Below are 24,753 nucleotides of genomic sequence, written 5' to 3'. Positions count from 1 at the left end.
ATTTTAAACTCCTCTCATGATTCTAGGTAGCCAGGGTTGAAAAATGCTGGATGTTCAAGTTTTTTTCTTTCTTTTCTTCCAAAAAGATGAAGCCCTGACTTGGAAAGAATTCAAATGAGAGTTAGGCTTATGTTTGATGTCACTGATTCCTAAAGTTCAGTCCATTGATTCTTCTCATTCTCAGGAGAGCATTTGGTGTCAGAATCACACGCCAAAACTGCTACCCTAGTTCAGCATCTAACTCTCTTCAGTCCTGAAACTGTTTTGGTCACTCTGTCCATATAATCATAGTGTTGCAGAAATTTCCAGCTAAACATTGTCTCAAACTTCTTATACCTAATTTTAAATCAAAATGTAGTACAAAATTATTAAATATAATGGGCTTTAAAACATTGAGATTTTGGTCATCTTTTATGTAGAATGCAAGTACTAATGAAACTAAATTTTTTGTTTGCTTTCAAACTATACATTTCTTCTTAAACTTCTTTCAAGGTAGAATTTTATAAGTGGAAGAATCCTTGAAGATTATTTTAATAGATTTCCTTAATTTTACAGATGAGGAAACTGAGACTCCTATATTAATTAATTTATCTAAATGTCTTAGTCCATTTTGTGCTGCTATGTGAGCATACTTGAGACGGGGTAATGTATATTGAACAGAAATTTATTGGCTCACGATTCTGGAGGCTGGAAAGTCTGATATCAAGGTGGTGTCATCTTGCAAGGGCCTTCTGGATGTATCTACATGGTGGAAGGCGGAAGGGCCAAAAGGTAAAATGTGGCTGAATTTGTGCTTCTATTATGGCATGAATCCCATCCATGAAGGTGGAGGCCTCATGGCCTAATCATTTCTTCTTCTTCTTTTTTTTTTTGAGATGGAGTCTCGCTCTGTCACCTGGGCTGGAGTGCAGTGGCGTGATCTCAGCTCACTGCAAGCTCCACCTCCCGGGGTTCACGCCATTCTCCTGCCTCAGCCTCCCAAGTAGCTGGGACTACAGGCGCCCACCACCATGTGCGGCTAGTTTTTTTTGTATTTTCAGTAAAGGCGGGGTTTCACAGTGTTAGCCAGGATGGTCTCGATCTCCTGACCTTGTGATCCACCCGCCTTGGCCTCCCAAAGTGCTGGGATTACAGGCGTGAGCCACTGCACCAAGCCAGGCCTAATCATTTCTTACAGGCCCCACCTCTTAATACTGCTACAATGGCAATTACATTTCAACATGACCTTTGGAGGAGACAAAAATTCAAACCATAGCACTGAAGTTACACAACTAGTTAAGAAGAGAGAACCTGAGACTGAAACCCTGATGTTTTGACTCCCAATCCAGAATGTTTGATCCCCTAAATCCCATTGCTTTGCTGTTTCCATTCCTTTCTCCTGTTTTCATCTATTTTCATCAAGAGGGCAAGATATTTGCTAACTGCTACACACCCAAATTGTATACCAGGCAGGTCAGAATGACTCTAACATTTTATTTAATGGAGCAGAATAAAATATCTTTCTACTAAACAGTGACAAGTGTTTGTTTTAAAAAAAGTATTGTGCAAAAAAAAAAAAAAACTGATTTCAGCATAAGCTATATTTTACAAAATAAATTTACAGTGGGAACCGCAGAGCTATTTAGAGTGTCTGGTGTAACTGATTTTATTGTTACTCTGCTTTTTTGAAAAAGAAGTGTGTGAAACAGAGGTGAGTAGTACTGAGGAAATAACTAAAATACTAAGGATGAGATGCACATGGGCAAAGTTCTTCATTAACTGTAATGTGGTGGAGAAATGTATGTTCTAGACAGGTCAATCATAGAATTAGAAAAAGTTGGGATCTTGGATTGTTGAGTTCAAACCCTTAGTTTTAAAATTGAAGACTTCAAATTTTGATTGACTACAGATCAATCAACAACCTGTTGGAGTTGGAAACTTGAATCTGATTCTCCATCCTTGTTTGGGATACGAAAAAAAGGAAGAAATTTATGAGTTTTTTGTTTTTTTTTTTACTTATGAAACTAATGTATCATCATGTGAAAATATGAAATAGAGAGTGTTAAAAATTATAAAGAAATAAGAATTGTATGTGTTTTCATAACCTAATTTTCTTACTTTACATAAGATGGTAAGTCTATTTTGGAATTAATTATTTTTAAGAATAGCATTATAATTCAATGTTAGATAAAGATTTATTTAACCCTGTTCCCTTTAATAAGTGTTTGAATTTTTTAAGTTTGTTTCCAAGTTTTCGGTAAATGATGCTTCAATGGATATCTGTTTGTTATCTTAGTATGTATCTTAGATTAATTCCTCAAGATAAATATTTAAAGGTATGGTATATGTAATATTCTTGATACACACTTCCATATTTCCCTCCAGAAATGTGTGCACCTATTTAAATATGTGTGGAGGTGCACATTTTAACACTCCTCATTATTCTGGCTGCCTTCTATAAATCAAGTTACCCTGGTATTATGGCTCTCCTCCAGAAATCTAATCATTTAAACACAGGAAGTGAATGTGTGAATGAACAATTAAGTGCTGGCCAAATGTGGAAAAATGTTAGGTGTAAATCAAAGGCAACTGAAACGTTAAATACACCTTCCATTTCTCCGCCACATCCATGCTCTTTCCCATACTCCACATCTGCTCACTAATATTGGAAATAAACTGTAATGAACCAGAAATGTCTGACTTACTAGTGTGTTTAGGTGAGTTTTATTGAAACACTGACTGACCCCACCACTCTAACACCATCACCTTCATGTATGTATCTTAGATTAATTCCTCAAGATAAATATTTAAAGGTATGGTATATGTAATATTCTTGATACATACTTCCATACTTTCAGCAGCCACGTGTCATCCTGTGTCCCCCAAGGACACTGCAGTGACTTTCACAGTGACTTGTGCTGGGTTGAGGGGCAAGTGATGACTGAAATCCAGTCCCAGTCAGCTCCCCAAACCAAACCACCTTTACATGGTGCCTATGTGTAAAGGTGGTTTGCTTTGGGGAGATTGATCCCCATGAGGGGTCAGCACCAGCCCTGTGTCTATCTCTTCTTCTCCTGGGGAGATGTTGGCTATTTTGCCAGCTGGAGAAGGGCATGCAGTTTGTTGTCAGGAGACAGGTTCTTAAGTGCCATTGGTAAGTGTCGGGCAAGACAGGCAGAGGGAATCTCTCATGACTACAGGCGTTTCATAAGCCTTGGTGTAGATGATAATTGAAATGGGTTGATTTCATAGTAGTCTAATACAGAGTGGTGCTAGAATCTCTATATGTGCCTATTTAGAAAATAACTTCATATTTAATTCTTCACTTTACATAAAAGATATGTGTATTAAATACACCTTTTATTTTAGAACAGTTTTAGATTTTAGATTTAAATTGGGAAGACAGTAGAGATTTCCTGTCTAACCCACACCCAGCTCCCATATTAGTAACATCTTGCATTAGTATGGTATATTACAATTAATGAACCAATACTGATATTTTATTATTAACTAAATTCATGCTTTATTCCAATTCCTTTAGTTTCTACCCACTGTCCATTTTCTATTCCAGTATCCCATCCAGGATGCCACATTACATTTTGTTGTCGTGAGTGTCTCAGATTTTCCATGTTTTTGATGACCTTGACAGTTTTGAGGAATACTGGTCAAGTGCTTTGTAGAATGTACCTCAATTGAGGTTTGTCTCATGTTTTTCTCATGATTAGCTTGGTATTACACATGTTTCAAGAGGAAGACCACAGAGATGAAATGCCATTCTTATTACATCATATCAAACGTATATTCTAACAATATGATTTATGACAACTAACGTTGACTTTGGCCAACTGGCTGGGATAGTATTTGTCTAGTTTCTCCTTTGTAAAGTCCTTCTTAACCCCTTTTCCACACTGTGCTCTTTGAAGGAAGTCACTCTGCACAGCTCATGATGAAGGAGTGGGGAGCTATGCTTCTCCTCTTCGAGGGTTGTGTGTGTACACAAATTACATGGGAGATTTGTCTATTCTCCCCCATTTATTTATTTATTGAATTATTTATATCAGTATAGCTTCATGGATATTTATTTTAGATTTTAGGTTAAAAAACAATACTACTTTATTTTATTGTTCAAATTGTTCCAGCTTCTAGAAGTTATATTTTTATGGAGAAGATTTGTTTTTAAATATAAAAACACTTAAAAAAAACTAAGTCAACAGGATAAAATATTTTTAAATTTTCCTTAATGGGTGTTCTTTGTACCATGTTTCCATCGAATAACATTCTGATTGTCTGAAATCTAAAAATTAGTGTTTGTATTTTAATCGCTAAGATCAGAAAGAAAGTCACAAGTTTCCCAGACTGAGTTAGACAACATGTATCTCAGAGTTACGAGGAACACTTTTCCCATTCTTGCATTGTAACCAGTGTTACAGTTACAGAAGTGACCAGTGTAACTTCCCCTCCTGTGTTCCAGTTGCCAGGACTTATTTTAGTTCTTTTAATATATCCTTCCCACCAAAGAGAAGTTTTTTGAACAATTTCCCCATGAGGGCTCCCCCTACCCCAACTTGTGCCTTTTATTCGTGTCTTTGTAATATTTATTGGTTGGCTAGTGCAATTGCAGAGGTTGGCAAGTCTCCAATTTGTAGAGCAGGCCAGTGGGTTGGAAACTCAGGCAGGAGTTAATGCTACATTCTGGGGGCAATATTTTCTTCTCTGGAAACTTCAGTTTTTGCCGACAAGCTTTTCAACTGATTGGGCAAGACCCACCTAATTTTGATGTTCCTTGAAGGGGAACTGTACAATCAGTTGACATTTCACCCAATCAGTCAACTGATTGTTGGTGTCAACCATATCTTCAGAATAGCTTCACAGCAACATCTAGACTCATGTTTGATTAAATAACTGTGTGCCATAACCTTGCCAAGTTGACACCTGAAATTCACCATCACAGTGACCAAGACAGAAAGTGTAATGAGCAGGAAAGCACCCCAGTGACAGGACAGTGAAAGACGAGCCTGGAGATGGGGAGTGGGAAGAGTGATTTAGATGGAATGGTCAAGAGAGGTTGCATTTGAGTCGAGATGTGAAAAGATATGAAAGATGGGAAGGAACCAGTTCTGCCAAGAATTTGCACTTCTACAATTTCCCGGATGATATTAATGCTGTTGCCCTGAAGCCCATACTCTGAAAACCACAGAGTAAGGGTACACCTCTGTTATTATCCAATGAATCCTGAGAAAGCCCATTAATATTGCAGTGTGACCATTTTTTCTCAAAATTCCTACCTCACATGCTCTGAGGGGCTGGCAGCTGTTTTGGGAAGGTAAAATCTCAAGAGGGAGGCTTTGAATGATTCCAGGACAAAGTGAAGATAACATACTACCACAGGTAAAGTCTAGGTTTACTTGGAGGTGGCTCGAAACACAAATCCCACCAATTTTATGAGACATGAGGCCATGACTCTGGGTCCTCACTCTGGGCAAGCGACTGAACTCATTAGAACCTCCGTTTTCCCATCTGTACAAAACGAGGTGATAACGGATAAGCAATCCTGGACTGCATTGTGGTAGTGCCATCAAGCAATGATATTTGTCAGGAAGGAGGTGTGATTCAAGTACAGGCACTTCGTTACCTGATGCCTGTGTGTTGAATGTGAAGGAGGGGTTTATTATTCCTCTATTCATGTCCTCTCTATTCTCAAAGTTTCTTACATGGGAGGAAAATTTTGGTAAGGTAAAGATCACAGCCACCCTGGGGTTAGACAGAGGAGTGTGCCAAGCTTGGTAAGTGTCACCGTTCAGGTGAGTGGGGAAGAGACTGAACCCCATTAAACCAGATGACCTCCAAGGCCCTCCCTGCCCCAACATCTGAGGGCTGCCTGGTTTGTCTGCACAGGGTGCTCACAGTAATTCTGACTTTGACATAATTTTAACATTAAAGTCACAAGGATACCCTGGATCACAACTGCTGGAGAAGAGATGGTAGTGGAGTTTGTTTCCCAAGAGACTTTTTCTGATGCTAGTGGGGCCAGGATCAACCTCCAAAATAAGAGGTCTTTGCAACTGCTGCGAGCCTCCTGGCACCTCTACCCTCTAGCAAGAAGCTGCTCTCCTGCCCCACCCCAGTTCCAAGCGTGCTGCAGGGCAGGAACTCACTGTGCTGGCAAAGGTGAGCTGGAGACCTGGCACAGCCTAAAGCTTTTTTAACTGACCCTTTTTAATTTCATCCTCCCTGTACTTAATCTAGAGAGTCATTGATGAAACAAACATGCCATTTTCTCCCAATTTTGCACTTTTAAATGTCAACAACAAACAAACATTTATATATACAAATGTTGCTGAAGGAGACTTTTGGCTTTAGACAAGGATAAAAACTGAACCTCTTAGTGTGACTTTGGTTGATTTATTTAAAAATCTGTAATTTGACATACGAAGAATTATTAAGACTACTTTTTTTGGTAGGCATTGAATGTGTCCTTGAAAAGTAAAAAGATATGTTCAGTTTCAATCTTCTGTCTATGGGTAGCCAGTTATCCCAGCCCTAGTTATTGAATTGGGAATCCTTTCCCCATTGCTTATTTTATTTTACTTTTTGAGATGGGGTCTTGCTCTGTTGCCCAGGCTGGAGTGCAGTGGCACGATTTTGGCTCACTGCAACCTCTGCCTCCCAGCTTCAAGTGATTCCCCTGCCTCAGTCTCCCAAGTAGCTCGGATTACACATGTGCACCACCACACCTGGCTGATTTTTGTATTTTGATAGAGACAGGGTTTCACCATGTTGGCCAGGCTGGTCGTGAACTCCTGACCTCAGTTGATCCACCCCACTTGGCCTCCCAAAGTACTGGGATTACAGGCATGAGCCACCATGCCCGGCTTCATTTCTTATTTTTGTCAGCTTTGTCAAACAATCAGATAATTGTAGGTGTGTGGTCTTATTTCTGGGCTCTCTATTCTGTTCCATTGGTCTATGTGTCAGTTTGTTTATCAGTGCCATGTTGTTTTGGTTATTGTAGCCCTGTAGTATGGTTTGAAGTTGGGTAACAGGATGCTTCCAGCTTTGTTCTTTTTGCTTAGTATTGTCTTGGCTATTTGGGATCTTTTTTTTGGTTCCATATGAATTTTAAAATAGTTTTTTTCTACTTCTGTGAAGTATGTCATTGGTAGTTTCATAGGAATAGCATTAAATCTATAAGTTGCTTTGAGCAGTACGGCCCTTTTAATGACATTGATTCTTCCTATTCATGAGCATGGAATGTTTTCTTCATTTGTTTGTGTCATCTCTGATTTCTTTGAGCAGTGTTTTGTAGTTCTCCTTGTAGAGAACTTTCACCTCCCTGATTAGCTGTATTCCCAGGTATTTTATTCCTTTTGTCCTTTTGTGGCAATTGTGAACGGGATTGTGTTCCTGATTTGGCTCTTTGCTTGACTATTTTTCGTGTGTAGGAAGGCTAAGTGATTTTTGAATGTTGATTTTGTGTCCTGAGACTTTGCTGAAGTTGTTTATCAGCTGAAGGAGTTTTTGGGCCAAGACTATGGGGTTTTCCAAATATAGGAACATGTCATCTGCAAACAGGGATAGTTTGACTTCCTCTCTTTCTGTTTGAATGCCTTGTATTTTTTCTTTTGCCTGATTGCTCTGGCTAGAACTTCTAATTCTATGTTGAATAGGAGTGGTGAGAGAGGGCATCTTTGTTTTGTAACTGGACCCCCTCCTTACTTCATATATAAAAATTAACTCAAGATGGATTAAAGACGTAAATGAAAAGTATAAGACTCCAAGAACACTGGAAGACTGCCTGGGCAATACCATCTTAGATATAGGAATGGACAAAAATTTCATGATGAAGATGCTAAAAGTTGCAACAAAAGCAAAAATTGAGAAATGGATCTAATTATACTAAAGAGCTTCTGCATAGCAAATAAAACTATCAACAGAGTAAACAGACAACCTACAGAATGGGAGAAAATTTTTCCAAACTATGCATCTAACCACGGTCTACTATCCAGCATCTATAAGCAACTTAAATTTACAAGAAAAAACAACCTCATTAAAAAGCAGGCAAAGGGCATAAACAGACACTTTTCAACAGAAGACGTACATGTGGCCAACAAGCATATGAAGAGCTCAACATCACTGATCATTAGAGAAATGCAAATCAAAACCACCATGAGATACCATCTCACACTAATCAGAATGGTTGTTATTAAAAAGTCAAAATATAATAGGTGCTGGTGAAGTTGCAGAAAAATAGGAACATTTATTTACTGTTGGTGGGAGTGTAAATTAGTTCAATCATTGCGAGAAACAGTGTGACAATTCCTCAAAGACCTAAAAACAGAACTACCATTCAACCCAGCAATTCCATGACTGGGTATATACCCAAATGGATATAAATTGTTCTGTCATAAGGACACATACCTGCATATGTTCATTGCAGCACTATTCACAAGAGCAAAGACATGGAATCAATCTAAATGCCCATTGATGGTAGACTGGATAAAGAAAATGTGCTACATATACATGATAGAATACTATGCAGCCACCAAAAAGAATGAGATCATGTCCTTTTCAGGAACATGGATGGTGCTGGAAGCCATTATCCTTAGCAAACTAATGCAGGAACAGAAAACCTAATACTGCATGTTCTCACTTGTAAGTGAGAGCTAAATGATTAGAATTCATGGACACATAGAGAGGAATAACAGACACTGGGGCCTATCAGAGGGTGAAGGGTAGGAGGAGGGAGAGGATCAGGAAAAATAACTAATGGGTGCTAGGCTTAATACCCGGGTGATGAAATAATCTGTACAAAACCCCCCACGACACAAGTTTACCTGTGTAACAAACCTGCATATGTACCCCTGAACTTAAAATAAAAGTTAAAAAAAAACCCAAAAGGTGAAGTGTTGGTGAAGATGTGGGAATGTAAATTAGTACAGCCATTTTGGAAAATAGCCAAGGAAAATGTTTTATTGAGTCAGATGATGCTACCTTACAGCAATAGCTTCCAAAGTGGGGTGTCCTGAATAGCAGAAGTTCCCTTTACATTTTCAAACCTCATCTTTTTACTTTCTGATTTTGAATTTCATAATGAACGTGTATCAATACAATAGCACACTATGAATTTTATAAATAAACAAATATGGGAAAAATAAGATACGTTCACTTTCCTGGCTGACCCCAGTTAGTCTAAACTATCAGTTACGGGATCCATTTGTTCTAAATATTGAAGGCACTGTTGTGGGGGGTGAGGAGGGTGAATGATAGACTCGAATTCCTTGAAGGAATAGAAATGTGACTGCTATGCTAAAAAGCAGGCCCCATGGAGTATAAATAGAGTATTCACTGTGCCTTTATATTTGTTTCCCTGGAGGAAATGTAAAACTAGTCTCAAGACTTTCTGGTCATTTCCAAGTCATAAAGGGCTACTAATTTATATAAACAGTCCAATGTCAATACCAAATGTGTGAGTTTCATTTCATCTCACAACTCCTCCCCTTTCCCAGTTCCGGCCCCATACAAGCCCGCTGCCTGCAGTAGGATGGAGGAAGATGGTTTCTTTTTCCTTCCCTCCCATTTATTTGTCTTTGTACACCTTAAAGCCAGCCTGAATTTCTGCTCCCTACAAGGGTGAAGCGGGTGGGTCAGGAGGTGGGGAGAGAGCTAAGGAACGTTGGCGTGAGTTGTTGTTGTGTTTATCCTAACTATATAATGTTGGATAGCATGAGTTTTCCCAAAAATACCAGTATAAGCAGTAAATGCTATAACTGATCATGAATTGTTTACAGTGATTGAGTAGAATCACTGCATCTGGTCATGAATAGAAAAAGCACTTCCCAGACAGCTGGTCTGCTGCCAGGGGTGCAGCTTTAGAGGTCCCCAGACCCATTCTATTCAAATCTCTTGACTTTATCAGCTGTGTGGTGTATCTGTGGTTATAGGCTGATGTGGTTTGGCTGTGACCTCACTCAAATCTCATCTTGAATTGTAGCTCCCATAATTCCCACATGTCATGGAAGGTACTCAGTGGGGGGTAATTGAATCATGGGGGTGGGTCTCTCCTGTGCTGTTCTTGTGGTCATGAATAAGTCTCACGAGATCCGATGGTTTTATAAATGGGAATACTCCTTCACAAGCTCTCTTGCCTGCTGCCATGTAAGAAGACCCTTTGCTTTTCCTTTGTCTTCTGCCACGATTGTGAGGCCTTCCCAGCCATGTGGAACTGTGAGTCCATTAAACCTCTTTGCTTTATAAATTACCCAGTCTTGGATATGCCTTTATTAGCAGCATGAGAATGGGTTAATACGTGAACCACATTGTTATAGAGTTTCTGAAGGTCATTAAGAGGAGAAGTCCATGCCGTGGGCTGAGCTGGGACTCAAGAATCTCAAAGGAGACTCAGTGCAATCATCACGAAGGGCCCATCTTGAGCTCCTAAGGCAGGGCAGGGCTGGGTCTTATGGAGACAAGTGACTTTCAGGTAATCCAGTGAGCACCTGTGTTTTCCTCCTATAATTCTTGAGGAATGGATATTGTTCTATTTTCAGATAGTATAGTAATAAGCACCTGGAAAATACTATATGACCCCAAACAACAGGTAAAATGTCAAAAAACCCTTTTATCTATACGAAGTTAGACACCAAGTTCAAATAATCTTATTCATTTATTCATTGTCTTCCAATACAATCATGTATCATTTAATGATGGGGATGAGTTCGGAGGAAGGAGTTGTTAGATTTTGTCATGGTGCAGACATCCTCAAGTATACGTATGCCAGCCTCAGTGGTATAGCCTACTACACATCTAGGCTTGCATAGTACAGCCTATTTTTCCTAGACTATAAACCTGCACAGCATGTTACTGTCCTGAATACTACAGGCAACTATAATATAATGGTAAGTATTTGTGTATCTAAACATACTTCAGCATAGAAAAGGCACAGTGAAAATATGATATAAGAGATAAAAAATGGTCCACCTATACAAGGCACTTGCCAGAATGGAGCTTTCAGGACTGAAAGTTGCTCTGGGTGAGTCAGCGAATGGGTGATGAGTGAATGTGAAGGCCTAGGGCATTATTGTACGCTACTGTAAACTTTATAAACACTGTGCACTTAGGATACACTAAATTTATTAAAAATTCATCTTTCTTCAATCAATAATAAATTAACATTAGCTTACTGTATTTTTTTTAACTTTATAAACTTTAATTTTTTTTTAGAGATAGGGTCTTGCTCTGTTGGTCAGGCTGCAGTGCAGTGACACAATCATAGTTCACTATAGCATTGAACTCCTAGGCTTAAGCAATCCTCACACCTCAGCCTCCTGAGTAGCTAGTACTGCAGATGCACACTACTGCACCCAGCTAGTTTTAAAATTGTTTGTAGTGACTGGGTTCTGCTATATTGACTGGGCTGGTCTTGAACTCCTGACTCAAGCAATCCTCCTGCCTTGGCCTCCCAGAGTGCTGGGATTATAGGTGTGAGTTACTGCACTTGGCCTAAACTTTAATTTTTAAAATCTTCTTGCCTCTTTTATAATAACACTTAGTTTAAAACACAAACACATTATACAGCTGTAAAAACATGTTTTCTTTCTTTACATCCTTATTCTATACGCTTTTTTTCTGTTTAGGTTTTTAAAAACATTTTAGGCCGAGCGTGGTGGCTCATGCCTGTAATCCCAGCACTTTCGGGGAACGAGGCAGGCGGATCACGAGGTCAGGAGATCAAGACCATCCTGGCTAACACGGTGAAACCCCGTCTCTACTAAAAATATAAAAAAATTAGCCGGATGTGGTGGAGGGCACCTGTAGTCCCAGCTACTCAGACTGAGGCAAGAGAATGGCGTGAACCCAGGAGGCGGAGCTTGCAGTGAGCCGAGATCACACCACTGTGCTCCAGCCTGGGCAACAGAGTGAGACTCTGTCTCAAAAAAAAAAAAAAAGTTTTAAACTTTTAAAAAAAATCAAAGTCACAAACACATGCATTAGCCTAGGCCTACCCAGGGTCAGGATCATCAGTGTCACTGTCTTCCGCTTCCACGTCTTGTTCCACGGGAAGGTCCTCAGAGGCAGTAACACCCATGGAGCTGTCATCTCCTCTGATAACAATACGGGCTTCTGGAAGACCTCCAGAAGGAGCTGCCTCCTGCCTAATGCTGCTTTACAGCTAATATTTTTTTATAGTAGAAGGAGTACACTAAAATAATAATAAAAACTGTAGTAAAGTAAATATATAAACCAGTCATATAGTCATTTATTATCATAATCAATTATTATGTACTGTACATAATTGTATGTGCTAGACTTTTATACAACTGGTTGCACGATAGGTTTGCTTACGCCAGCATCAGCACACACGTGAGTAATGTGTTGTGCTGTGACATTAGGGCAGCTACGATGTCAGTAGGTGATAGGAATTTTTCAGCTCCATTATAACCTTACAGGACCACCGTCATATATGCAGTATAAAACATCATTACGTGGTGCATGACCATATTTACTGAGCACCAAATATGTGCCCAGGCAGTGTGCTAGGGACTGGAAGGGACCTCAAAGTCTAGTAAAAAAACCACAACACTAAAACAATATGTGTAATTCAAAGTGACATGTCCTGTAATAGCTGGTTGCCTACCTACTCCTGAGAGAGAAATTAAACCTGCTTGCTTAACTTATTAATTTTATATGCATGTACTTGCAGTATAAAAACATACTTTAAAACATATTAGGAGTATAGGATGTTGTCTGTAGTGATAGGTTATTTAACGTTCTCTTCATTGAGTTCTAAAATATTGGGATAGAGTGTAACGAAATGGGGAAGGGAGGGTTAGTGTAAACTCTCCTTTGATGTCTATGCTGTGGATCAGAAAACTCATAAATATGTCAACAGTTGGATTTTCTCCTAATATGAAAACAACTATTTGGCTTCTTTTGCAAATGTGAAAAGTTAACCAAAAATATAAAACTTCTTCTTTCCACTAAAACTAGGGCACAATCATTCTTTTCCTCTTATTGGAGTCCAAATGGGTTTCCACAATCTTCGGATCTAGTAGTTGTATTTATTGATGACATAAATGGAAAGACTAAAAGATAAAGTTAAGAAAAATTCAGTGGTTTATGGTTTCAACTCTACTGATAATTTTGTATATAAAGGCATTCTAAATTAGACTGTATACACATTTGCCATTTGAGTTCCAAGCATTTTAGCACTAGATCAAAAGATCTTAATGCCTGATAGTTGACAGATTACTTCCAAATATTTCTTTTCATTTTTGTGAAAGCCAAAGTCCTTTTCTCAACATGACAGTCACAATTTTGTCAACAATCTACCACTTATTTACAAAGGTTTAAAATCTGATAATAGATATTTACCTGGACTATACAATGTCTCAGTGGGAGCAACAGTGGTTTATAATGGGTCTGAAAATGTTGCGAAATAGTCAAAACTGGCATTGCAACAATTCATTTCCAAAAACACACTAGACTCGTGAGTTTTTGGTTTTTAAGTTTTTATAGCTTGCTTCTGGTGTTAATGTTCTCCACACCTAAGGTGCCAGCATGCATGGCTACTCTTTGTCCCCAGAGAAACATTGCTGATTTGTACCAAATTTCAGTGATGTGTCAAGCAAACTGTCATTTTGGAATGACAGTAAGCACTCCTTCAACAACAGCTCTTTATTTCGTCCAAAATCTTTGGGCTGCACGATTCTGATCTTTATCACACTTTCAGTACCTGTCATTCATTATCAGCTTGTGCTCCTGGAACCCCAGGAATTGTCAACTACTGACAAAATAGTGGAGCAAAATAGCAAGAAGAACCTGCAGTTCCTACATCATTGCATTTAATCTTTGCACCAACCCTTTGATGTGGAAATTGTCCCAATTTTATAGATTCAGCTTAAAGACCTTGATTTGTCCAAGATCACACAACCACTAGGAGGTATAATGTTCAAACAAAAATGTCTGAAAAAGACTGGGTGTGGTGGCTCACGCCTGTAATCCCATCACCTTGGGAGGCCGAGATGGGCGGATCACCTGAGGTCAGGAGTTTGAAACCAGCTTGGGCAACATGGTGAAACCCCGTCTCTACTAAAAATATAAAAATTAGCTGGGTGTGGTGGTGCATGCCTGTAATCCCAGCTACTCGGGAGACTGAGGCATGAGAATCGCTTGAACCCTGTGAGGCAGAGGTTGCAGTGAGCTGAGATCACATCACTGCACTCCAGTGTGGGTGGCAGAGTGAGACTCCATCTCAAAAAAAAAAAACTGAAAAGATAGATTACTTGGCCTCACTCATAGTAAAAAAGTGTCAGTTAAAAGTGCATGGAGAGATACTATTTTGAAAAGTGTCAAAAAGTTCAAAGATCCATCATATTTGTAAGGATATGGGAGTTTAAATTGTACAGGCATTATGAAGGCGTTTGGTTATATCTACCAAAATTAACATTGCACATATTTACTCAAGTGTAAATTGACTTATGTACAAATTCACTAATTGTAGCATTGTTGATAATCGTAAAAGATTAGGAACACACCTAATTGCCATTAATGAGGAACTGGTAAAATAAACTAGAATTCCTCTGTGTCATGGAATACTATGTAGTCATCAAAAATGAGGAAGATATTTATGTAGTGAAATAGAAAGATATCCAAGATATATTGCTAATGAAAACAAAAAACGTGGCACAAAAAAAGTGCATGTTACTATCTGGGTCTTTTAAAAAGGGGGTGTGGAAGAATGTGTGTGTGTGTTTTCTTCAATATGCGTAGAATATCTCTAGAAGGAAATTTAAAGACTGGTGACCTCAGTTGTCTCCAGAAAGGGAAAATTGGTGGGTTGCAGGCAGAGGTGAAAGATTTTCCCACTATGGCTTTGAAAATATCTTTTCAAGTTTAAAGCACCAACTGCATTATATATCAAAAGTAAACAAAATAAAATTTTAAAATGAAATGACATCTGCAAAACACTTGATAGATGTTCAGTTAACAGCCATCAGGATTTATTAGTAATTGTGGTTTTTGCCATTAAAAGTAATTTTAAAAGTAATGGTGTTGCCATTAGTTTTAATGACAAAAACCACAATTACTTGTGCACCAACCAAATACCTTATGCTTCTGGTGAGGGCATCTCTCAGAAGAGAGATTATGAGTAAAGAACACTAGAAAGGATGTTTAATATTATTTCCCTTTTTAAAACTGGTGGTTGTCAAACCAGTCTAAATGAAAAGTCTCCAGAACTGATGATTATGTTCATATAGCAGTAGTTTGGAGTGAACAGAAATCATCTTCACCATCAACCTAGCTCCGAAAGAGGCCAAGCCAATCTGGTTCCCTTCGCCAGCCACCTTCCTCCCAATCTATACGTTGGGGTGATCCACTACAGAGCTCTCAAGAGTATACACAATGCTACTACAGTCATTGTGAGTGAGATCTGAAGGGAGCATAGGCTAGGACTCATGAGGTTATAGTTCAGAGTTTCTACTGAAATTCCTTTCAACAAAGTGAAGAGCACATCACTGGGGTTACAAGTGTTACTGACTACTTAGCTAGTGCTAGATTACCCAAAAAAGTAACCGAGTCTCATGGGCAGAGGTGGGAAAATCTGTTAAGCACATAGTGGAGGATGAATCTGGGCTGATTGGAAAACATTTGTTTGAATGAATGTAGCATTTATTTCCAAGAATAAGCATGTCCAGACTGATTGAGCAAGAGTTATATTTAGTTCAGTCGTTCTTATGTCCATTTTGAGAAAGCTAAACCAGCATGCCAGAAGGGGTCAAAGATCACGTTTTGCATGAAAGAAAAGCCAATGGAAATGGGACTGTTAGACTTAAACTTTTGGGTATTTTACGCTAGGACTTAGAAATGACTTATTTTTCTGTCTCTAGCATTGCAAGTAGCAAGAGAGTGAATTTTTGGTATTTGGAATACTCTCTCCTCATTTTTCCGTTGGGAAAATCATTAGCCTATCTGATTTGACTGCTATTGAATATATTCCATGACATCCATAAGTCTACCTTCAGGCATTGCTTGCACTTGTGTATTACATATGATTAATTGCTTACATAAGAACAGTGATGAACCCTGCAGAGGGGAGGAGGGATGTGAAGAACAGCTTACTTAGGCATTCCAGGAGCTAACAAGGGATGGTTTGATACAGCTCATTCTTGTTTTGAATTTTCATGCCTCTTGAGAAAGAAAGGAGCAGAATATGCTTTGCATGGTGCTATGTCCTCCCAGGTCCTACGTTTTCTTTTTTGTATTTTGTCAGTTCTCTAAGTAGGGATTTTCTTAGTTTAATATAATTTCCATTTTAAAAATTCAAATACCTACATATGAGGTGGGAGTGGAAATTAATCAGAAGCATTCCTATAAACTGCAGACTCAAATTAAGTCCTTGAGCAAGCTGGCATTTTGATGAGATGAGGATTTAGCAGGTGGGACAGTTGTACATTTGAACTCTGGGTACACTGCCGAAAGCGAGGCCTGAGAAGGTTGTGTTGAGGAAGGAGTGTCAGTGACTGAGCCTGTTGGAAAGGGAGGCTGAGAGAGTTGAGGACACATATGTAAGGGAGAACACATTGATTGGTCAGGTGTTTTTTTCTGCTGTGAGTTTCGATTAGAATTTTGGGTCTCATTAAGTGACCCATGTTGAATAGAGGTTGGGTAGAGCTGGCTTGGAAAGCCTCAGTGAAGAGATGAGCTTGACAGTATGATAAGGAAGTAGAGTGAATTCAGGACAGGAAATGGAGAAGGAAAGGGTGAGAAAAGGGAACAAATTTACAATTTGTGCCATTAGCCATTTATTAGAATTTGGTATAAGAATTTGTGGACTTACTGCTTCCGTTTGGATTTAAGGTACAAAAACCTACTGGCGAGTGTCAGTAAAAGTGATGTCTTTATTCAGTTGTCAACCAAAAGTTTTACACTAAATTCTTTTGAATCTTTAAATGTTTATATTATTCCCAATAATCTTTCCAATTCTTTTAAAAGGCTGATTTTTAGGAAGACTAGCACTTTTTGATCACAAAATAGTTTTCCCGATGAGTATGATAGCTTCAATATCTTTCAAATTAGATTCTTTTGGAAATTGAACTATATCAAATAAAATAAAACAAGTAGGGTTTTTTGTTGTTGTTAAAGGTATTATTATATTTGCAGGTTTGTACAATTTAGCAGATACAGGAAGGGTTTAAATTTTTTCTTTAGCTAGAATGTTCAGTTCAAATTATACAGACATAAGCCTGAGACCTAAATGAACTCTCTTCTGAGGAGTAATGAATGGAAGGTAGATTACTCATTTCTTCATGTTCAAAAGACAAATTATGTCTCTGAACACAGTTGTTTCAATGTTTTTAACTTACGATCTCAAACTCTTCCCATTTCTTTATCAGTGATTTGGGTAATGTGGAGGCAGTCTTGTTGTAGTTTCCAAAGATTTAGGCATTTCTGAGACTCTAAGAATAGTTCATTGAGCCACCAATTTGTCCTTTAATTTTATTTAAGCTGAGCAAGGCCCATCTGACTTCTTCCAAGTCAGAAGAATGCAGCATCTACCCAGAGAGGCTGAGGGTGGGATAGAAAGAAGGAGGCACTCCAAGTTTGGAGACACAGATTCTAGTCCAGTTCCTCAAGCTGCATGACCTTCAGCAAGTCTCTCGTGTTGCTCAGGGCCCCAGTTTCTTTATAAGTGCAATGAAGAGTTTGGACTCAACAACTTATAAAGAAACATGCATTCTAATGGTCTATTACGTGAAAAGAATGTGAGTTGTTCTAGAAAATATGAATCTGCTCCCCGATTGTACTCCAAGCTCTGGTTCTAAATTTCGGTTATTATAGTTACTTCTTTTGAGGTCAATCATTGAGGAAGTCAGTTAATGCAGAGATGACGTCTGGAAGGAGTTTACAAGTTTGTTGTTCAAATAGTATTTGTTGGGGGCCAACTAAAACTACACATCAGGGATTGTGCTCACATTGGACTAGTGTCTTTGGAAAGCACAGTCCTTGTGTGTCCTTTTTGAATTTACAGGCCAACTTCGGGAAGCAGAGAGACAAATAGGAAATCCAACAGCATGATAAGTAGTACAATGGGAATGTTTAGGGAGACATGAGCACTCAACAGGAGATCAAGGAAGGTTTCCTGGTGGCTGTGATGTCTCAAGGGAGACTTGAAGCATGAGTAGGCGTGTGTCAGATGAAAAGGAATGGGAGGAAGATTTCAGGTAGAGTAACTTACATACATGGACATTTAGACCCAGAGAGAGTCCAGAGGGACTGAGGAACTTAAAAGAAATCCAGTATGGGAGGAGTATAGTACCTGTTGGGGAGGGTGGGGACTCTTGATAAAGCAGGATAATAATTCAAGTTCTTTGGCTCTTGAGTTACTTTTGGACAAGTTGAGCTTCAGGTAGCTAGTACATAGTAGGAGCTTAATAAATATTTATTGGATGAATGAACATGTAAGTAAAATGTCTAATAGGTACCTGGAAATGTGGACTTCCTAGTCAGGAAAGAGAGGTTGGATGGAGATTTCTATTTTGAAGTTTTCAATGTATATATGAAAGTAAAAACACACGGAGTGGTTGTGATCATCCAGGAGAAGGTATGCAGAGGAGGGAACAGGGTCTAGGGGCTGAATCCTGGGGCACCCACACCTGAGAGGAGGAAGAGGAAGAGGGGCTCTCAGAAGAGCCTGAGCAGGAAGGGCCATTGTAATAGGACTAAACACTAAACCCCTGGAAGTCAGCTCTCTGGGGGCAGAGGTTTTTGTTTTGTTTATTTTGGGATGCCTGCTCAGATTATGCCCCCTGACCCACCCAAATTCACATATAGAAGCCCTAACCCTCAATGTGACTGTATCTGGAGATAGGGTCTTTGGGAGGTAATTACGGTTAAATGAGGTTATAAGGGTGGGACCCTACAATGATAGGACTGTGGCCTTATAAGAAGTGCTCTCTCTCTTTCTGTCCTCCTCCTTCTACCCCCTCCAGGGCCCACCCCCACCCAAACTGAGAAAATAAATCACTGTTGTTTAAGTCACCCAGTCCATGGTGTTTTGCTATAGTAGCCTGAGCTGACCAAAACAGTTCTCGACACTTAGGAATGGTCCTGGTAAATACAGCTAATCAATATTTTTTTTGAGTAAATTGAATGAATGAGTCATTCATTGGCATGCTTATGAATGCATTCCTCCCTCCACAGTGTGATTGTCATTGAGCAGGTTGGGAGAAGGAAGGAGCTCTTGCAAGCATGGAAGTTCTGGGTGCTTAGGGAGAATGGGAGGGTGCTGTGGTCACAAAATTGAAAGAAAGAGCTGAAAAGACTGAAAAGGTTGAAAATGCTAAACTGCTCAAACCTCCTCTCTCTCTCTCTCTCTCTCTTTTTTAAATCATTTGGCTAGGCTGGCTCTGAAATTGGGGATGGTTCTTGGTTGATTATGTTTGTGTGTGTGTGTGTGTGCGTGTGTGTGTGTAAAGGCCCTTCTTAACATTAGATAGGACTATCGGAATCTAAGTGAATTTAGGCACAATCTAGATATTGCTCTTCATAGAGAAATAATACTCTAAGCTGGCAATGAAATTCCTCAAGTAAACAACAGATAAAGGGAAGGAGAGGGACACAGTGTAACAATAATTGGAATAATTGGAATTCTTGTATCACTCATGGCACTTACAGTGAAAGTACTTTCTAAATTGTCTTCTATTACATGCAACATAGGTACATTATATAAAAAGATCCTAAAATATTGTTAAAGAGAAATTTTCCCAGAAAATGTAAGATAAAAGTTAACTAAATTCTATTAAGATTGCAAGTTAACTCCAAATCATTCATTGACTCATAATCAAGAACAGTCTTGCTGCCTGACAACCAAAAAATTCAAACTGTCTTCATCAAGTCCTGGGTGGGAAGCCAGGAAATGGGATCTGAGATCACAGGCTTTGTGAGAGTCAGGGTCTTTGGCTTGACTCTTGGTCACAAATCATGCTTTTTTTTCCTTGGAGAGATAGTGGGAAAGAAAAGGCTGTTTCAAAACATGTTAAAGAATACTGATTCCACTTGGCTTCTTGTTAATGTGTACCCTTGCAGACTTGGGTAAAACCTGATCCTGTTAAAAGTTATACTTAAAAAGATTCATGACTAGAGTGTTAGGACAATTCTGTGGCCTTGAGGGTCCCATTGCAGCAAGAGGAGTCTGACTGAGAAGAGGATAGCTCTGTCCTTTGATGCCCAGTAACCTGCATGCCCAGCTCCTTGCTGGCTGTGCCATTGGTAGGAAATGCAGTATGTGCACTTCAATTTGTAAGAGATCATGGTCCAAAGAGATCATAGATTTGTTTTGCCACCTGGCCCAGAGGGTGATAGAACTCCAGACAATGGTTGCCTATAGGGGTTGGGAGTTTATTGGAATGGGACACAAAGGGAAATTTCTGGAGTGATGGAAATACTCTATACTTTCATTGGGATAGTTGTTACATGGACATATCCATCTGTCACATTCATCAAATAGTATGCTTTAGATACATGTATTTCATTGTATATAAATTTTGCCTCAAAAAACAAAAACTCAAGGTCAGGTGAAAAAAGTCTAGGAACTAATCAAAAACCCTTAAAATAAGTGACCAAACTATTTGTGAAAATGAGCAGAAACTTAAAGGGAAATTCTTCGTTATTTTTCCACATTAGAGCAAAATTGATGGTATCAGATAAATGCTCAAAAATAAGCTTCCAAACATAGCATTTATAATCAGTACAATAATAAGTTTGAACACAGCCATACCTTCATGTCTCAGAGTGAAGGAACCATTTCTAGTAGTATAAGCTATTATGGAGATAGTTCCACATTTATTTTCTTACATGTTTCTTTCGGAGGAATAATGTTTTGTAAATGTAAAAAGCTTTTAAAGGAGCTAGAGAAGAAGCTATGTTTGGTCATAGTATTATCTGCTTACGAACTAAAAATTCAGAGCTCTCTTGTGAATCATGCTGCCAAGAATTGCAGACTTAAGCCTCGAGATTGTACGAATTTGAATTTTGACTTTATGACCTCAGTCAGCATAAAGATACAAAGATAATCTTCCATCAAAAACAGTTTTGAAAATGGTGGAATGGGCCGGATGCGATGGTTCATGTCTATAGTCCCAGCACTTTGGGAGGCTGAGGCAGGTGGATTACCTGAGGTCAGGAGTTCAAGACCAGCCTGGTCAACATGGTGAAATTCCGCCTCAACTAAACATACAAAAAAATTAGCTGGGCATGGTGGCAGACACCTGTAATCCCAGCTACTTCGGGAGGCAGAGGCAGGAGAATTGCTTGAACCCGGGAGGCAGAGGTGGCAGTGAGCTGAGATTGCACCAGTGCACTCTAGCCTGGATGACAAAAGTGAAACTCTGTCTCAAAAAAAAAAAAAAAAAAAAAAAAAGGTAGAATGTCACATGGAAAGTTAACTTTTAGAGATAGTAATCCAGACACCTATAATATTATGTTGTCCTTTTAAGTATCTATATCAATAAATTAACCAACATTTGATGACCTAACATGGCCAGGGACAGGGCTGGGTGCTCATAATTCCCAAATAATTCTAGCCAGACCTTGTCCTCAAGGAGCTTATGAGCAGGGTGAAGGGATAAAAACCAGATAAATAACTCTAATTCAGGAAGAATGTGATAAATGCATGATAACTACCACTAGAATTCCGAGGAGAGGAAATTTTCTTTGTATAGAGACTAAAGGAAGGAATAATGAATGTGGTAGCATTTGGGCTGGACCTATTGCAAGAGGCATGCTTTCCCCTGACAAGCCAAGAAAGTGGGGATTCAAGGTAGAAGGAAAGAAAAACTCTGAGTTCTTTGAGCATTAAAATTTTGCTTGGCTGAAGCATAGGTTACAGTTGGAGGAGATGGACTAGGAAGGATCGTTATGGGCAGAGAGGAAGCCCTGAACTCATGGGGGAAGCTATGATTTGGGTTAAAGGCAAAGCTGGGTCATGTCAAGATGGATCCTGAAGCAGTAAAAAAGTCCAAGAAAGTAAACTGGTCACAGGGTTTAGAATGAAGTCTGGGAAGAAAGGGCAGAGAGATCCTTACGAGGCTCTTAGGACAGGTAAGGTAATAGGTCTCAAAGGGAGTGGCAGAAATGAAATGGAAAAAGAGAGATTGTAAAGCTAGAAGGCCCAGGAACTACCTCTTGATTAGGTGTGGAAGGCAAGGGAAAATCAGCCCTCGAAGAAGACAGTGAGATTTTAATCTGGGTGACTGGAGAGACAATAATGCTGGGCACAGACAGAGGGAAGTTGAGAGGAACACCATGTTTGAGAATGGTGACTCATATTTGAACAAACCAGCAATGCCCAGCAGACTGCTGGAAAAGTTGGGCTGAAGATATATTCAATGGTGGAGCCAGAGCAATCTTTATCCTTCTTCACCTGGGAGAACCAGTAAGTCATGGCTGGAGTGTGTGTGTCCAGCAAGAGAGGTTGGGGAGGGAAGCAAAGAGAGCTGGGAACCCAAGAGTGAAGTTTTTGCCAAAGGCATGAGAGAAAAGTCGGTGTAGCACAGTATACTTTCCCACCAAGCTCACCAAGCTCAGGGACAAGGCTCACCAAGATGAGTTTGGAAGAGAATGCTGGAAGAAAACTGACTTTATTGAACTTCTTGGACTAACTTTGATTGTAAATCTCTGAACAATCAGAGCCTATGAGGAGACAGCCAACTTTCTTATTCTGCCTATGTCAATAGTGAACAATTGCAGATCTCCTTTCCTTTTTTTCTCCTTTCCCCTCTTCCTCTCTCCTCCCTCCCTGAATGCTCTTGGTTTTTTTTTTTTTTTGGACTAGTCTAGAACACGAGTGGCCATTGTTGACCTACAGGAGGGACCACTGTCACCAACAAAGGGTAATAATCTTTCTTTTCAATATTTATTTATATCCAATATTTATTTTCAATACTGACTATGGAGAGAGCTCTCCTGTGCTCCAACGCTGCAATATTGGGGGTCTTTCAAAGCACCAGGATATATATTTGAATCTGGCATCATTAACATTTTTATGACTTTCTACTTCTTTCTTTGTACTGGTCTCAAGAGCTACTCATAAATCTCTCAGTAACTGCATAGTGTCCCAGGGCCAGAGACCGGCCACTCCTGGCATTGTGATTAGAGTCATTTAATATCCAAGGTGGTGACTAATGTCTGGCAACAGAGGCTCCATTGGGTGTCATGTGTCCTGGGACCCTGAGTGTGGGCACTCTAGGAGCACCTCATTATTGCATGTTAGTACTATGGCCAAGAGAAAAGTTGAGAAAGTGGTCAAGAGGTGGATCCATGTGAACTCCACTGGGAAATGAGAGACCTCTTTCCCGATCACTGTCAGTGCAACTTGAAAGCCTAAAATCAGTTTAAAACAAAGGTATCTACCTTTATCTTATGTTCATATCCTAGGCTTTCAATAATATGCATTTTTCACATGTTTACAGAAAGCAGTCAACTGAGCTATTCGTGGAAAGGTTTGTGGGTTTGGTTAACGAAGTGGAGGAGTATTACATTTCAGCTGGAAACACATCCCTAGAATGCCAAAACATTTATTCCAAAGTCTGGTTTCCTGGTGCAATCGGAGGCATGGCAATGCCTCTGTTCAGAGACTGGGGTCTAGGGCCAGTAAGGCATTTGATCCACATGTATCCCAGAAGGCTTTTATTGTTAAATTATATTCTTTCAGAAAAACCACCCATGTCCTATTTTGTAAACTTGATATCCATACACTTTTGACTGGCATTCTATTTTAGCCGTAAGAGTATGATTCACAGCAAGTCTGTTTTTCCTCTTGCTTGGGGTGGCAGTGGAAAGCATAGGGTATTTTCCAGCCTCCAAGGGTAAGGGGCAGAGGGGCTGGAGTTTCTCCTCCCCAGTACAGCTTTCTCTGGCTGTGCCACGCTGCTCCCTGTGAGCAGACAGCAAGTCTCCCCTCACTCCCCACTGCCATTCATCCAGCGCTGTGCAGTAGCCCAGCTGCGTGTCTGCCGGGAGGGGCTGCCAAGTGCCCTGCCTACTGGCTGCTTCCCGAATCCCTGCCATTCCACGCACAAACACATCCACACACGCTGTCTGCCTAGTTCACACACTGAGCCACTCGCACATGCGAGCACATTCCTTCCTTCCTTCTCACTGTCTCGGCCCTTGACTTCTACAAGCCCATGGAACATTTCTGGAAAGACGTTCTTGATCCAGCAGGGTAGGCTTGTTTTGATTTCTCTCTCTGTAGCTTTAGCATTTTGAGAAAGCAACTTACCTTTCTGGCTAGTGTCTGTATCCTAGCAGGGAGATGAGGATTGCTGTTCTCCATGGGGGTATGTGTGTGTCTCCTTTTTCTTTCATGACTTGTAGGATTCTTTGTGCCATTTGCATATAATTTGGCAGGTTCAGATTTTTTAAGAGCCCTATGAAGTGCTTTTTGCATGTGTTTTAAAAAGGCATTTGAAAATTGAAAGTGTGATTTATGGAAACTAAATCATCTGTAAAAAATTGCTTTGGAAAGTAATGATTGCTGGCCATAAAGGGAAATATCTGTGATGTACCTAATGTGTTTTTAACCCTTTATTTGCTGACAATCTATAGTCATTAATGCTAAACTTGATTTTGGCTTCATATTAAATCAGCTAATCTGCATATTTTCGGACAATGGTCTGTTTTTGTAGGAATTAGATAAAATGTATACTTGATATAAAATATTCAAAAATGTAACTATTAGTAACAGTAAGCTTGGCATTTAGATATACCATGAAC

General features: G+C 39.5%; 1 protein-coding gene across 4 annotated transcripts in view; it reads left to right on the top strand.

The window, feature by feature from the left end:
• Positions 1-24,753, top strand: part of ESR1 (estrogen receptor 1) — a 415,435-nt gene that overhangs the window by 89,040 nt on the left and 301,642 nt on the right. For 3 of the 4 annotated variants that reach the window (XM_011943767.1, XM_011943763.1, XM_011943761.1), the window contains exon 1: positions 22,812-24,202. The exons of the other annotated variant lie outside the window; for it this stretch is intronic. The gene's annotated coding sequence lies outside the window, so the exon portion shown is untranslated. Of the gene's footprint in view, positions 1-22,811; positions 24,203-24,753 lie in introns of those variants that run through there. 4 annotated transcript variants of the gene reach the window in all.

This window comes from Colobus angolensis, unplaced genomic scaffold (assembly GCF_000951035.1).
Source record: "Colobus angolensis palliatus isolate OR3802 unplaced genomic scaffold, Cang.pa_1.0 Scaffold221, whole genome shotgun sequence".
NCBI classification, from domain to species: Eukaryota; Metazoa; Chordata; class Mammalia; order Primates; family Cercopithecidae; genus Colobus; species Colobus angolensis.
Note: the sequence above shows the minus strand (reverse complement) of the source record. Positions and strands in the feature narration are given on the sequence as shown.